Source organism: Falco peregrinus, chromosome 3 (genome assembly GCF_023634155.1).
Source record: "Falco peregrinus isolate bFalPer1 chromosome 3, bFalPer1.pri, whole genome shotgun sequence".
Lineage (NCBI taxonomy): Eukaryota > Metazoa > Chordata > Aves > Falconiformes > Falconidae > Falco > Falco peregrinus.
This window is the reverse complement of record NC_073723.1, coordinates 99,586,919-99,601,444: the sequence shown is the minus strand read 5'-3', so window position 1 is coordinate 99,601,444 and position 14,526 is coordinate 99,586,919. Positions and strand designations below refer to the sequence as shown.

At 39.8% G+C, this 14,526-nt stretch overlaps 1 protein-coding gene across 1 annotated transcript in view; it reads right to left on the bottom strand.

The window, feature by feature from the left end:
• The window catches only part of RNF144B (ring finger protein 144B), a 95,186-nt gene extending 84,861 nt beyond the window's left edge, over positions 1 to 10,325 (bottom strand). The window contains exon 1 of the mRNA XM_027784246.2: positions 10,306 to 10,325. The gene's annotated coding sequence lies outside the window, so the exon portion shown is untranslated. The remainder of the gene's footprint in view (positions 1 to 10,305) is intronic.
• Positions 10,326 to 14,526: the final 4,201 nt, after the last annotated feature.

Here is a 14,526-nt window from a genome sequence, read left to right as displayed (position 1 = left end):
TTTCTGATTTTTACATTTTCCCTTTGTGTCAAAGAAAACTTGTTGATTCAAAGGCAAATAATTAGAACTGTGAGGAAAGAAAGCATCACTGAACTGGAACTTTACTCATACTGTAATTTATTATTTTCAATTTTTAGATGTGATGCAATATAATGTCTCCAGCATCTTCCAATATGGTGCAACTGTGGGCTTCCCCTGAGCAAAGAGCTCCTGTTTGCTTCCTTCCCCTCACCCCTCCCTTCCTTAGCTGCCTCTCCACCAGATCCAACAACTGTGCAGCCACAAAATAAGACAGTCCAGCAAGCTCATCTGACAGAAAACTTAGTCTTCTGCCAGCCTCCAAAAAACAACGGTTTTCCATCAGACCAGTTTACTGAACTTCTCTTGCCCCAGGAGCAGAGGAAGTGTATGAATCAGTACAGAAACATAACAGCAATCCAATTCTTTTTGTGGGAGCTGCAGTTGTACCAGACAGCATCACATCCAGCTACACGCTCAGGGCATAGCTCTAAGCCAGAACTGACCTAATTTTATGTTGCCCTCCAAAAAGAAAAGATGGACCCAACTTCCCACTTGTGCCAGAATAGCACTGGTGTAGGCAGATGACCTGCAAGGTCTGGGAGCTGATCAGAGCCTTAATCCTACAATGACAAAAAAACCCACAATCCCTTTCCAACTGGACCATGTTGGTTACCCACTTAATCATGCCATTAACAAATGCTAGCAGTAGCACAAACAAGGGGGGACACGTGTGAATAGGTGTGCAGGGGGAGAACGGGGACATCCCCTCCCACAGAAGCACAGGCTGAGACTTCAATGCCAAACCAAGGAGGTAAGGAAGGAGAGGATCTCCATCTCGTGAGGCGAGTGGGCACAGACCAGCGCATTCGACCCACACCAGTCCCCATTGCCGTGGGTGAACACCCCAGCAGATGTGAAATTTCCTTGTGTTTTAGTAGGGTTTATGGTGTCTGCATCCTTCCACTCTGCAATATTCTTATTATTCTTCTTCTGACAGTTTAATGAATGACCTAGCAGAGTGGTCCCACTAAAGCAGCACTTCTGCAGTAAAGAAACAGGACTGCTCTTCCTAGTCCGTTACTGTTTACTAAATAAAACCAATCATTTTTCTTTATCTGTTTTTTTTCTTCCCATCTTCATCTTATTGTACACTGGAAGTATCTGGAAATCTATTGCCACAGGAATGTACACTAACTGTATACGCAGCGTCCGTGCCTTCACTCTCTCCTCATCAGCTATAAACAAATATCAGTTAATTCACTTTTAAAATAACATATACATTTGCATGTTAAAATATCCTGAAGTAGAATTTTCTTCACTTTTTCAAGTGTATGTGAAAATGTCAATTGGCACAAACAAATATCTACAAGCTTACACATTATACAATATCTGCCAGAATAAAATGCAACACAGAAAAGCAAAATGGGCCAGTTCTCAGCTCTACAAAGACAGAGGCAGAATGCAAGCAGGGGAAAAAAAACCTCTATTAAAAAAAAAATAAAATTTTAAAGTGCTAATACACTGTAAGGATGAAACATTCCATTTACATGAGCAAAAGACTTAATATAAATTATTACAAGTCTATGAATAACACTTATACTACCGTTGACAGAAGAACCCCAGGCACAAACCCAGGTATTCTCAGAAGAAAGCTGAAATTAACACCCAGTAGCACTTCCAAAAAAGCCGTTTCCAACTGCTCTTAACTCTTTGAATTAATTTTCAAGACTGTTTTTCTGAGGTCAGGAGCAGAGCCCATGCCAAAGAATGTGATCTGTTCTGTTAGTCAAAAGGGAGTATTTAGTTTGGGAAGCATCAGGAATTTTTAAAGGGTCATATTTTTGGACTTTTTGCAGGTTACTACCAGGAAAATTCCAGATTATTGGGAATAAATTACAGGAGAAAAAAAGTGATGTGTAACTACCAAAAGGTTATAAGGGAGTTTAATATGCATTACTACACACCAAGTCTGAAAAGCAGTCAAGTGTTCCTAGCCAGAACCATATAAATGAGAAAGATTCCGTATGTTCATCCAAATCAATCTGTACAGAACTTAACCATAATTCCAGAGAAGGAAGAGCACCTTATCCCACCAGTAACTGCATTCAAAATTTCCTCTTGCATACAGTTTCTGCAGGATGGCCTCACTGCAGGAGTATCTTTGGCGTCAGGGATGTCCACAACATGAGAAGCAGACTTTTGTACTGCTGGAAGAGCGTGGAAAGATATTCAATGATACATGGCCACACATAAATGAAAAAGGACTCTTACAGTTTATCTGCACAAAGAAGCTACTCTGTACTGAAGGTATGAATTTACAGTGCAAATTAAAGCGCTCTGTAACTCCTTCCACATGCAATGAGTTGAACACTCCAGGATAATGAACTACTTCACATTCAACCAGAATATTCAATAATACCCAAAACAGGCGTGTGTGGAGCAACAGGTGTTGGGTACATCCTGCCTTATTCCACAGCAGCTTCTCTTGGAAGGCACACCCTCAGTATCAGAAAAATAGAAACTTAAAAAAAAAAAAAAAAAGAAAAAAATCTAAATAGTTTAACTTAACACCTTCACTTTCCACAGATTTCCAGAAAAGAACACACTCCCACTTCACAGTTTGTAGACAGAAAGTTCATTTACACAGACGCTCATGCTACTGACGCAAGTCCTGCCAAACCCTGCAACTGAAGATGTTTGGGAACACCAAAGATGTTACCCCTTTTTGCTGCCAGCCTCACCTCCTGCCAAAGATGGCCATTGCTGCAGCACAGTAAGCAATCTGTGCCTCATAACTCCCCAGTTAGAGGCCACTGTCCTTGCTTTCGACGTACCATTTGTTAACTACCCCAGCAGCACAGCAAGCATACATGCTGTTCTGCTACTCCGTCCAGCAGCCTGAGGAGGAGCAGAGCAGAGAATTAGACATTTGAACTTCATCCATCACCCTACCAAAGCTTAGCAGGGTTTATTAGCCATAACCTTCAAGAAGATTAATTTGAATAAGTTTTTAAAATGTATTAGGTAAATCATAGATAGTTTAAAAGTGACTGTAAAATGCTTTTGTTTAATTTAGTTTAGAAGTCTGCTAAACAAATGGCAGTCCCTTCCAAATAAAAGTATCCATAACAGATTTTAATGTGATTTCATTAATACAGTTTTGACATTAGCTCCAATTAATATTCCAGGATGTCCATGCAGTTAATTTGGGATATTTTTTTCTGAATGTTCCTATGTATGCAAGCCCAGAGGCAGCTATTCATTTTTTTCTGAGGCACAAAATGCAGTGAAGACAGAGGGCTGTGTTTAGCACTGGGCAGGAAGGTAGCTGTGAAGAAGTGTGAAGTGAAAGCATTTCAAGCAAGTATTTTTGTAAGGCCCTCACAAAAATGACAAAAATGGTTCTGTTGCTTAGCTCATTTTTCAGCTGAATTACTTAGTCAGATGGAAAGCTAAGGTATGTGACCTTCTGTGCCAAGTAAGGTCACTTTTTCTTTTTCTTTTTTTTTAAAGTAGAGTTTAGAAATAGAAACTACTCTGAAAAGACAAGCAAAACTTCTGGTGAAAACTCAAGGTGAACACATTTTCTAAAGGATAACTGTGCAGGCAATTAGACACACAAAACAGACGTAACCTAACAGGCTCAGATTTCTGAGAAGAAACATAGATTATACCACCCCAACTGATCATTCTGATGCGTACTGCAGGCCAAATTCTTCCTTGGCAAGTCACCTCAAGCACACCAGAAAAAAAAATTGCACACTTCCACCTTTTTAAGGAGCAATAGACATAACGAAATTCCTACTCTGATGAGAGCCATGGCGTTTGTTTTTAATAAGTCTTAGCTTCTATAGTTAATGCTAGATCCTGCTTTACTTTTCAGTATTTGTATTCCCTCCCAGCAAAGCCCAGAGTGGATTAGACAGAGGCTTAATCTTACAAACTGAACTGACATTTCCGTGTCAGAAGTGACAGACAGAAACTCTCTGCAGTTGAATCACTCAACCCACATACTCCCCCAGCCAGCTGCAGCAGTGGGATACATCAGGTCGCAATTCCTGTGGGCGAGAAGACTTCTTCACAGAGTAGCTTCATTCAGGACTCCTTTAAAACAGTGGAAGGCCTTTAGCAGGCTTTCTCTTGTACCCAATTTTCATCAAAATTAAGTAAATTTTTAATGTTTAGGACACGTTTACTTTCCATGACCAAATCAATTTTTACGGAACACGCAGATCTAATAATATCGCAATTACAATTTTCTATAAAGCTTTCAAACTTCTTACAGAGATATCAGCTGTGTCACATTAATAAAGTCTACAATGCTGCACACAACTCTAGAAACCTTTAGGTATGTGAATATTCCGTGTTTATTTGGGTAGGCAAATCAGGTAACCACTCTCATAGGTATTTATAGCATTGGGATTTCAGGACCTTTTCCTGAGAGGTAAGAGGCAACCACATCCAACTTCACAGAGTATTCAGGTTACAGAGCTCATGTGTGGTCAGGGATCTTATAATCAATGCTGCAATCCACCACCAAAAAGTCTAATTCTCATCAATTATAAAAGCTGCTTTACACAATGGGTATAAGTATTTCTCTTAAGGCCTAACTCAGCATTCAGGGAAGCCTCACCCCACCAAAGGTAGCGGCGTATGTGTGAATTCATCCCAATTCGCAGCAGTTTAAAAGCACAGCAGTACAAGCCTCACGACATGATAGCAAGCAGGGTTCAAGTTTTTCAAAAAACAAATGGCATAAAGTAACTAAGAATAAACTCGAAACAGACACCAGATTTTTAAAAACATTTGTTCAATCTTTTATTTCCAAAGTAATTAAACACTCAATAAGAAATGGCTAGGCTAAAACTGCCGAATGATATAGTTGTGTTTATACAACTGCAGCCTCTTTCCACAGCTACATTTCAAACAGGAGAAATATATAATTGATTTGGGTTTTGTTTTTTTAAATCAAAGCCAGGCTAAGGATTTTCCCATAAGCTTTCCAGGAAAGTCAACCTCTGGACTAAAACTAAACAGAAAAAATTCAGCAGGAGACTATTTCATTAAGTTAGGACTACGCAAAGGCAACATTCAGACAGAAGACGATGGTGCAAATTCTTACGTAACTTTCCATTTAGCAGGCTACTACAGGCTACCAGCTATTATAACAAGAACGTAACATAACCATTTATTTCAAAAACACTCAACTGAATTCAAGGCACAGCCGTTACATTGTGTACTCCCTACTTCTGTCTGATCTTCATATATTAATCTCCAGTATCAGGAACAAATTATTAAAAAGCACGAGAATGTGTTCTGTTCCACAAAAACACTTTTGTCCACACAACTATGCATGTTTTATTCCAAAAAGCAGTAGATAATTTCATAGAATCACAGCATTTTGCCAAGTTTTAATTTTGGCAAAAATATTAACTGCCAAGAGTTTCAGTTTATTTATAAAATAATTACTTGGAGAAGCTAGGATATTTATTTTGAAATTTCATATGCTGCATCACCTTCTTGTAAGCTAAAGTAGTACAACAAATACCTGCAACAACAAAGCTTCTGTAACCAGGAAAAGAGTTTGGGGTGTCTTGTGAAATTATTTTTATAAAAGCTGCAAAGAGTAACACCTGAAACATTCCAGAAACTTTTGCAGAATATGAACAGACCCAAGACCTATTTTACCAATTCTTAAATCCTTTAAAATTATTGGGAGTAATACATCTCTCTGCGTATACTGGATCATTAACCAAATGTAAGTGAAGCAGTTGTTCAACACAAACCTATAAAAGCATCATCTTAACCAACATATCAAAAAAATACCAGCTTTAAAGTTAATTTTGCATTTCAAGGTCTTCCTTAGAACCTGCTTACAATGTACCTAAAAGCTGGAGTGAGGATAGAGGAGACATCAGATCTGTGGATACTTTACACTCACTAAGACCTCTTTGCCCTGACAATAGGGCAACTACAGTAACAGTTGTTTCATTCGTTTTTACCTGAAATCCTGAGAAGTACAAACACTCTGAGTTCTAAAGTTGCTTTCAGAAATTGAAGCAAGTAATTTTGTCACAATTTTCATGCCAGAAAAACACACATAATAAAACATGTTCGCAAACACAGAAAAGAATGTTTGGAAGTGAAAAGTCATCAATGACATAGCTTATACTGGATATATGTTTGTACAACACATGTTTTTTTTCTGTCCTTCACCTGTCTGCCACCAATCACAACCTGGTGTTTCACCTTAACACCAGGTGTAAAGCATAGTGAGGCTGCTGCTCCACAGGCAGCAAAACCACTGAAGGAGACAATCACCTGTCAGTGATTAAAGGTCCTGTGGGACGTACAGTTTGATCAGTTTACTCTGTTCTTTCCTACTGACTTTGAGGAAAGATGTGGTAAATTTCCAATTTTTTCCCACTGTCCAGGCAGTATGGATGGGAATCAGTAGATGTGTAGTCTATTTGCAGTTCTGCTATTAAATGCTATTCATACTATGTTACTCCTCATAAAATGAAAGAGACAGACAACAAAATAACTCACAGAATGATTTTACCTGAGCAGCCACCCCAAATTTGGCTTCTTGGAGGTTGTTTCACTTAAAAAGACCAACTGGTAAAGTCCAGTATTCTATTAATAGAAATTCATTTATTTACGTCATATGTATATGGGACAGAAGAGGATGGGATAGAGGAAAAGGTGAGACAACAAAAAAAAAGGTTTCCAACTAGTTTATGAGCTCTTCTATCACCAAGTATTTACACTGTTACATATGTAATCGAGGGATGAATATTAAGTAGCTAGCCTGTGAATTTTCTGAAAAAGCTCAACTACCCACAGATGCATGTGGGTAGCGATGTGATGCTATTCCTGGAATGCCTATTTGTAATGTCCATGTTTCAGAAATGGTATCACTCATCCTCAGGCAATTCAGTATTCAAATTCTGCCTTCTGTGACACCCTTGCAGTAATTCTGACTTGTACGGGGATTGCTGTACCGAAGTATTTTACAGAGCAATCTAATTTTTAGAATTACATTCAAGTAAAATAGCATCTTGACACTATCTGCAAAATAAATACAATAACTAAAGTACTAACTTCCATATAAGTGGATACTCTCATGTCTGGATATTTTGACCAGGAAGGCTTAGCCCAACTTTATAGGAATTACTTAAAATTCCACTAAACATTTTGAGAACTTATATAGCTTCCGTTCACTAGCTATCACAGAGTGTTTCATTTTTTTTGAGCAAGCATCAGCATATCCCTCTAATTATTTTCTTCATATTATACCTACAAAAACCAGGTACAGAAACCTTCACTAATTTTTCTTTGATGACACAGGAGGTGACTATTAAATTCATACACACAGGGCTGGAAACTTGTCTTCTAGTTTCACAGGTGAAAAGTCCTTCCACTTACTCAAAGATGAAAATTTAAGCAATATTTGGTAAGACACACTTAAATCTTGAGCAAATGTTTTCTAAAATCCATCAACATGTAAATACACTACTTTGTACTAGGAAGATTTCAGAATCTATTTCTGTTATGGTCATGAGAAAAAGACTGAAATATGATGTTTAAAGGAGCAATAAAATCTACAACTACAAGCTTCTCTCCTGTACAGAAAACTAACAAGTTGAGCAGCTGCTCAAGATCAGCAGGTTTAAATCAGTGTCTTCCTCCACAAAGAACGGGCGATGTCCTGGGAGTAAAATTATGGACAACTGCAATTCTACAGAACCGACTGCAGCCTTCCCAGTAAATATCCAGCCACTTTCCCTTTTGCATGGCAGCATCTCTGATCACTCTATGCCACCATCTCTGTTCCTTTAGACCATATCAAGGCAATGAATGCTCCTGAATTTCATTCCTGCTTGTTGGGCACAATATCATCCACCTAATATTTTAACATGAGGAATTTTCTCTTACCTACTGTAATTCCTGCAAGCCAGGCTGCTTTATCTGGTAATTACCAAGGCACACTCTTTATTTTAACCTCTTGTAAGGAAGCAATTTTTATCACAATGTCCACAGCTGCTATTCAGGAATTATTAGTTTCAGGGCTTTCAAACCTTTCCACATCATTTGAATGCACTATACAATGGCACATTTCAAAATTGTGGGCTTCTTCAGCCAGCTACATCCATTGGAAGAAGTGGTGAATGATTCAGTCTTCTCAGCCTAAATGTACTCTCCCTTTTACACTTTTCCTTAATTGTTTCTGCATATGGACACCCTCTTGGAATTATGTAATGCATGTATGTCAGCACAAATCTATCATGCTCCAAACTTTAAACGAGAGGCATCAATTGAATCTTACTTGGAAAAATGATACATGAAAAAGCAGCACGGTGAAGAAATGTAGTGACAGAATTCATTACTAAAAAAACTTTTAAACTTTGTATAACATTTAGATTAGGCTGCAGAGACTTCAGAATATTTACCTTAACTTTCCCCTTCACATGACCAACAGTTCTTTGAGTCTTGCATTCAAAGTTAGGCCTCAAACCATGTATTTTCTCCAAAATAAGAGCACTGCTATCAAAAGTGATAGTTGAAGCATTACCAATTCTGTTTCCACTTAAAACTATTGCGATAGTATTTAAGTAAGTTTTTGCCAATTGATTTCTATTCACTAATATTTAGACATCAAATTTCTGCATAATAAAAAATATGAGGTATTTTCCTTTTACAGACTTTTATAATTTAAAATGTGTCTTTCTAGGTTCTTACACTGCAAGCAAACTTCAGCTAAATGCCCCCTAAGATGCATTAACATAGAACAGGCCCAAACCAAGAACTTGACATAAAATAGTAAATCTTCTGTCCCATGCTAAACCCCTGCAGCTCTCTGCAGACCTCAGCTCTCCTTGGGGGTCCTAGACCATGGTGGAGCCCACCTCACACTGAGAGGAAGTTAGATGCAAAAATCTATGAAGCCTCTGAGGTCCAGCCACCAGAGAGGAAAATACAAGCTTCCTATATTTAAGCTGTCTCTATTTCAGAATGTCATTACTGGAATTCCTTATGACTTTTTTTAACTTTAAAAGTCCTTCTCATCCTGACTTCACAATGTTATTTATGTGTGTACACATAAAAGTTTCCCTAAAGCTTTCAGTTCTGTCGTATCAGAATTTCCACTAAAAAGGTCATCAGAACTGAATGCTTATTGCTTTTAGCCACACAAAACAGCGCTGTGGTTTCTTGCCTCTACTAAAAACATGTATTACATCTATATTTCCAGTTCTGTAAGTCCTATTAAAGAGGACAATCAGTTAAATTGTGCATTATCCAATTCATATACAGATTCTGTATTAAAAGCCTGACTTGAGCTGACAAAGTCACAAAATATAAGAGAAGTTACTGAACAAATTCAGTATCCAATTACAGTCAGGTAAACTATAGTAACAGCTCTGAAACAAATACTGTTACCGTGGTGTAAAGTCTGAAGTAACTGGGAGCAGAACGTAACCACCTGGCATTTTCTCACTTCACCAAACCTAAAGCCCTGGAAGGGTCAACAATGAGTAACTATGTAATTCGTGAGGAGAAATGACTAGAAAACCAGGATACAGAGGTGAAATAAGGATAAATGCTTTTCTTCCATGCTGAATTTTCTGGATTTTGTTAGTCTAAGCCAGGCCATGGGTATTGCTTTAATACGCCATGAATATTTTCAGTATGAAATTCCATTCATTTAAAAATAAGACGTGATTCATACAGAATTCACAAGGCAGGCCCTGGAATTTTAAGTAGCTTGGATGTAACAGGCAGATGTCTAAACCCTTAAACAACTTTAGCTGGAATTTCTTTTTCTAGATAATAAATGTAATTGTTTTAACTATGGACTGCGACTACTTGGAGACTTTCATGTTTGTTTCTATATCTAGTTTATGTTACTTCAGAAAAAATACTAAGGGCTCAAATCTGAAAAGTGCAAATTTTGTTCACAGAAGTAGTCTCTTCACGGCTTAGCTTTTCTAGGGTTGTACTTGCACCTCACACATGGAAAAGCATACCTAGAGAAAAGGTATGAGAAAAATACCTCAAAACACCCACAAACATTACAGAAAGTACATGTTTAAATGAATGATATCTCAAAAAATTAAAACCTTAATTAGGCTTCAGAACATCACTTATAAGCATGCAAAATTAACCCCTCACTGACTACCTTTGCCACACTATCCTGGAGCAAACCGTCGAACAAACCTGCAATCACAAGCTCCCAGAGCCGCGTAGAACCGCAGGAAAACTCCAAACCTGGGGAAAACTCACCTCTTTTGCTGAAGGTAACGCACGGAACACTCATACCCCGGGGCAGCACTGGCCTGCCGGGCTTCGGGCTAGGAGAGAAGCGGGCTCAGCTCCCGCCCTCCCTTTTGCAGGTGCCCGTCGGCGCTCAGGGACAGCCCCGGGCCGCCCGGGAAAACGCGAGGCGACAGCGCCGGGAGCGTGGCGCTCCCGCTGCCGGACCTCGGCGGCCGCTCGGGGCAACCCCCGCCCGCCGTTCCCTACCTTTGCCCCTCGCCGTGCTCAGCCAGGCGGCGGCCTGCCCCGGGATGCGGCGCGGGTGGGACAGCGGGAACGGCAGACGGGCGGACGGGGCTGCCGCTCTCCTCCCCTCGCCTCGCACCGGCCTCCTGGCCGAGGAGCCCACGGCCAGTGCCCGCAGCGCGCCGAGCGACCGGCGGCCCCGGGCAGAGCCGGGGGCAGGGGGGGCCCCGGCGGCCGAGGCCGCGCCCGGGCGAGTGAGCGACCGCTGCCGCCCACAGCCGCGAATTCCCGTTACATCTCCCGAGCAGGATCGGGGCAGTCCCACAGCCACCGGGCGGCGGGGGGCGGCAAGGAATCTCGGTCTGGGAAGAGCCTCTTGCCTTCTGGAAAATGTCAAGTTATGTCGACCAGGTCACCTTAAATTATTAGAAAGCTGCAAGTTTTCCCTTTTCTCGTTTTTGGTTGGTTGGTGTATTTTTTTTTTTAAGCACAGGTTGCCACTAGCGACACCCAATGCACGTGGAAAACCACCAGTTTTCACTCCGCAGCCTGACTTCAGATCTAAGTGCAAACTTGTCCTAATGCAAAGTAGTAATACCCTGGAAACGTTTTCCATTTACAATGAGTTTGAAAATGCATTAACTCTAAGTTACCAACTGTATCAAAACCTATAGACCTGTCAAATGGAAATTTACCGACTCAAAGCATAAATGAATTGACAGTGTTTCTTTTTCTGAAGTGTGAGTTCCATAACGTTTACATGGTTCACTGGCACATACACGCACCATTCATTGCAAAACTCTCTCAAAAGTAGCAGGCAGGCAGCGACTCAGCAAGTGTTCACCGCAGGTCAGGCTCTGTCCTGGTGGTACTTCACCAAGGAAGCAATCCCGCTAACAGTTTGTGACCGGTGAGCGGGGACCTTGGGGTGACAGCCCTTTTACCACCCTGACCCTCAGCATCAGCGGAGGGATGCTATGGCCTGCGAGAGCTACGTGCTGGCTGTTACAGTTCCCAGGCTGTACCTGCAGATCCGGTACTAGATCTAAGTACTTTATAGACCACGTAACAGCCATGCGTGCTCTGACTGAACATCCAGTTGTAGTTGTTATTAAACACACAAAGCAGTAGTTTTCAAACCCTGCAGAGGTTTAACTTCATGGTAACTGGAAGGTTAACAGAAATCCTTACTGTGTACAGTGTTGTCATTTGCACACAGATGAAAAATGTGACTTTATGTACTATTTTGATTCATTGTCTATCTCTTATGCACCTTACTACTTTACAGCTTTGTTGAATCTTTGCATATACTTACCCTGAAACATGACTCACACAGATATTTCTAAAATACAGTGGAACTGCTTAGATCCATTCATATCAACTACTCATGTTTATGAGAATTTGTGTTTACAAGGACAACGCTTTAAGCTTCTGCAGGGACAGGTGTGGACAATGCAATAGTCTGCTAATACTGAAATACTTAGACGGGGAATGAAAAGGGGAGCACAGGATGTCAGAAGTGAGAAGCACCCCCTTAGGAAACACTTTGTAAATCAGGTATTCTTACCAGTCAACAAATGTAAAACATCTCGCAGAAATACGCATGAACACTTGGCGATACTCAGTGTATGTTATTATCGCACCATAAGTTAACTACATGCTGCTCAAATAGTTTTCAAGTTTCTCTAGTTCTGCAAGTCGTGTTAATTAGCTCAGTTATCAGTTCATATGTAGATTCCTGCTTTCAGTAGCAATTACATAGCCTGTAGATTCAAAAGCCATATAATGCTTCTAATGTTAATAAAGATGTACTTGGCATTTACACAGGACTTTTCTCAGCATGTCATAAACAAGCCGCTTTGACATTTCTAGGAAATATGTGGTCACATGACTGTTACAGAGAAACCGAAGTGTATATGCATACTTATATGACCTATATGAGAACACAAAGTAACAGTACCTACATTATTGAAAAGTAGCCTCCCATAATTAGTTGCTGTGGTATTTACTCTACAAATAAAATTCCTAATGAGAGTTACTGAGTACTCACTTTGATGCCGGGCATTTTCTCTGCAATCTACAGATGACCTTTTCCGTAACTTTGCCCACAGCAGGTCTGCTAGTTTCTGTGTTGATGGCAGGACACTGCAGTAACCAGTCACTTTGGAAACAAAATAAAAGCAGTGCTGGGGGACTGCATAATCTGTGAAGCCTACATTTCTGTTCCAAAAATCTTCTCAAAATGTGCCACATGCTGTATGCTGAAAGCCAAAAAACATTGCTTGTTAATACAAGCTGCTCTGAACTAACTGAAAAGAGCTCTTTATACTAACAGAGGCTGATAACCATGTTTAAAATTGCACTGCCTGGTGCACTCTAGCACACAGTACAAGCTTGTAATGCATCTCCAAACATACCAGCTGCTTCTTTTTGCAGCAGCTTCACACCATTTTCCATCATTTAATCCTACTGAGTTATGACACCTAAGAAACATACCCTTTGGTATCTAAAAGTGAGCCCAAGGTACCTCCAGGATAGCTAGTGTTTGAAGATGGAGCTAGCCATCAAAACTGAGAAAGTGACCTTAACATTGGGACTATGGCAATAGAAGAGCAGGCTATTGTAAGAACCTCTTAGAACCATTTATCCCTTTCCAATTTAGCCTTCTTCCAGAACCAAGGTTTTAAAGTTGTGTTTAGTACCTTCCACTACACCATCTAAACACCTTAGTTAATGCTAACATTTTATACCAATACAATTATCTCATCCAGGTCTTTCAACGCTCAGCTCAAACTGCATCATTAAGTGAACTTCAAAACTGGGTGGAGAAAGGACAGCAATACAGAACTGCTGATAACCGTGAAGCATCCCAGAGCAGCATATTAGGAACGAGCATTCTTACTCATAGTAAAAATTAGATGATAAGCCAGTTTTGGTCTCTTCTCTTGAATTTAGCAATTCGCCTTTAACACATTTCTAAAATATTCTCAAATTTTCCCCGTTCCTTCTCCCAAATTCTAGCTTTGCAGATATTTTTTTTCTAAAAGCCTTTTTAATCCATGTTGTCTCAGTCTTGCCTGGGAGATGCAATTATTAAACTCTTAACAGCATACTGAAACTACTCCATAAAGTTATAAATCAAAAACATACTATGAAGGGCAGAGATGGTTTCAAAACATAGATTCAAGAAAAGTTACCACAGCTGTGAAGTTGTGCCAGAAGAAACCTGTGACAAAATGCAATTTACCTGCACTGACCATATCAGTTCCTAAAAGGCTGGATTCAGTCTATGTTTAACAGTCTGCCTTCACACCCCTCTTCCTTGGTATGTCTTCACTAAAAGGATCAATGAAGCCATTGTCTTCTATTTCTTCTCAAGATGCAGCTCTAATGTAATATGTGTAGAACATAGGTAGTTTAATTTGGTAAATTATCTCCATTAGGTAAACACATCCCTCTTTACAAGATGATGGTCTAATTTATCATCACAACCTGAAGCACAGCAGGTTGGATGTCTTATGTCATGATTCTGAACTAATTCAAACCTATTCATCTTATAGGAAGTAGTCTGTTGTCTTCAGACATCTGTCTTGTGCTACTTGTTGTAGCCCACTGCTTAATGATGAGATATTTTTGTCTTCTTATTGTGTGCTAACTTCAGGCTTATCTAATTATGTATTGCTGGTAAATAATTTACATTTTAAGACCACCACCATCTATGGTTGCACCAGCTTTAAAAACTTTCAAAAACAGAATCCGCATCCCTGTTGTCTAAATTGGGTGGTGATTAACATATAGTCCCCAGACTTTACTTTTGTGCACAGTCTATGAATGGTAGTATTTCCTTATTATGCTATTCCATAAAGTATTATTTTGTAGTAGTCGTGTTACATGTATTTCCTAGTTTTATTACCAGTTCTACATGACCACGCTTTACACATGCCTAAGATTTAACAATCCACATACTGAAATTTTTCTCATTTCCTTACTTTTCTTACTCCT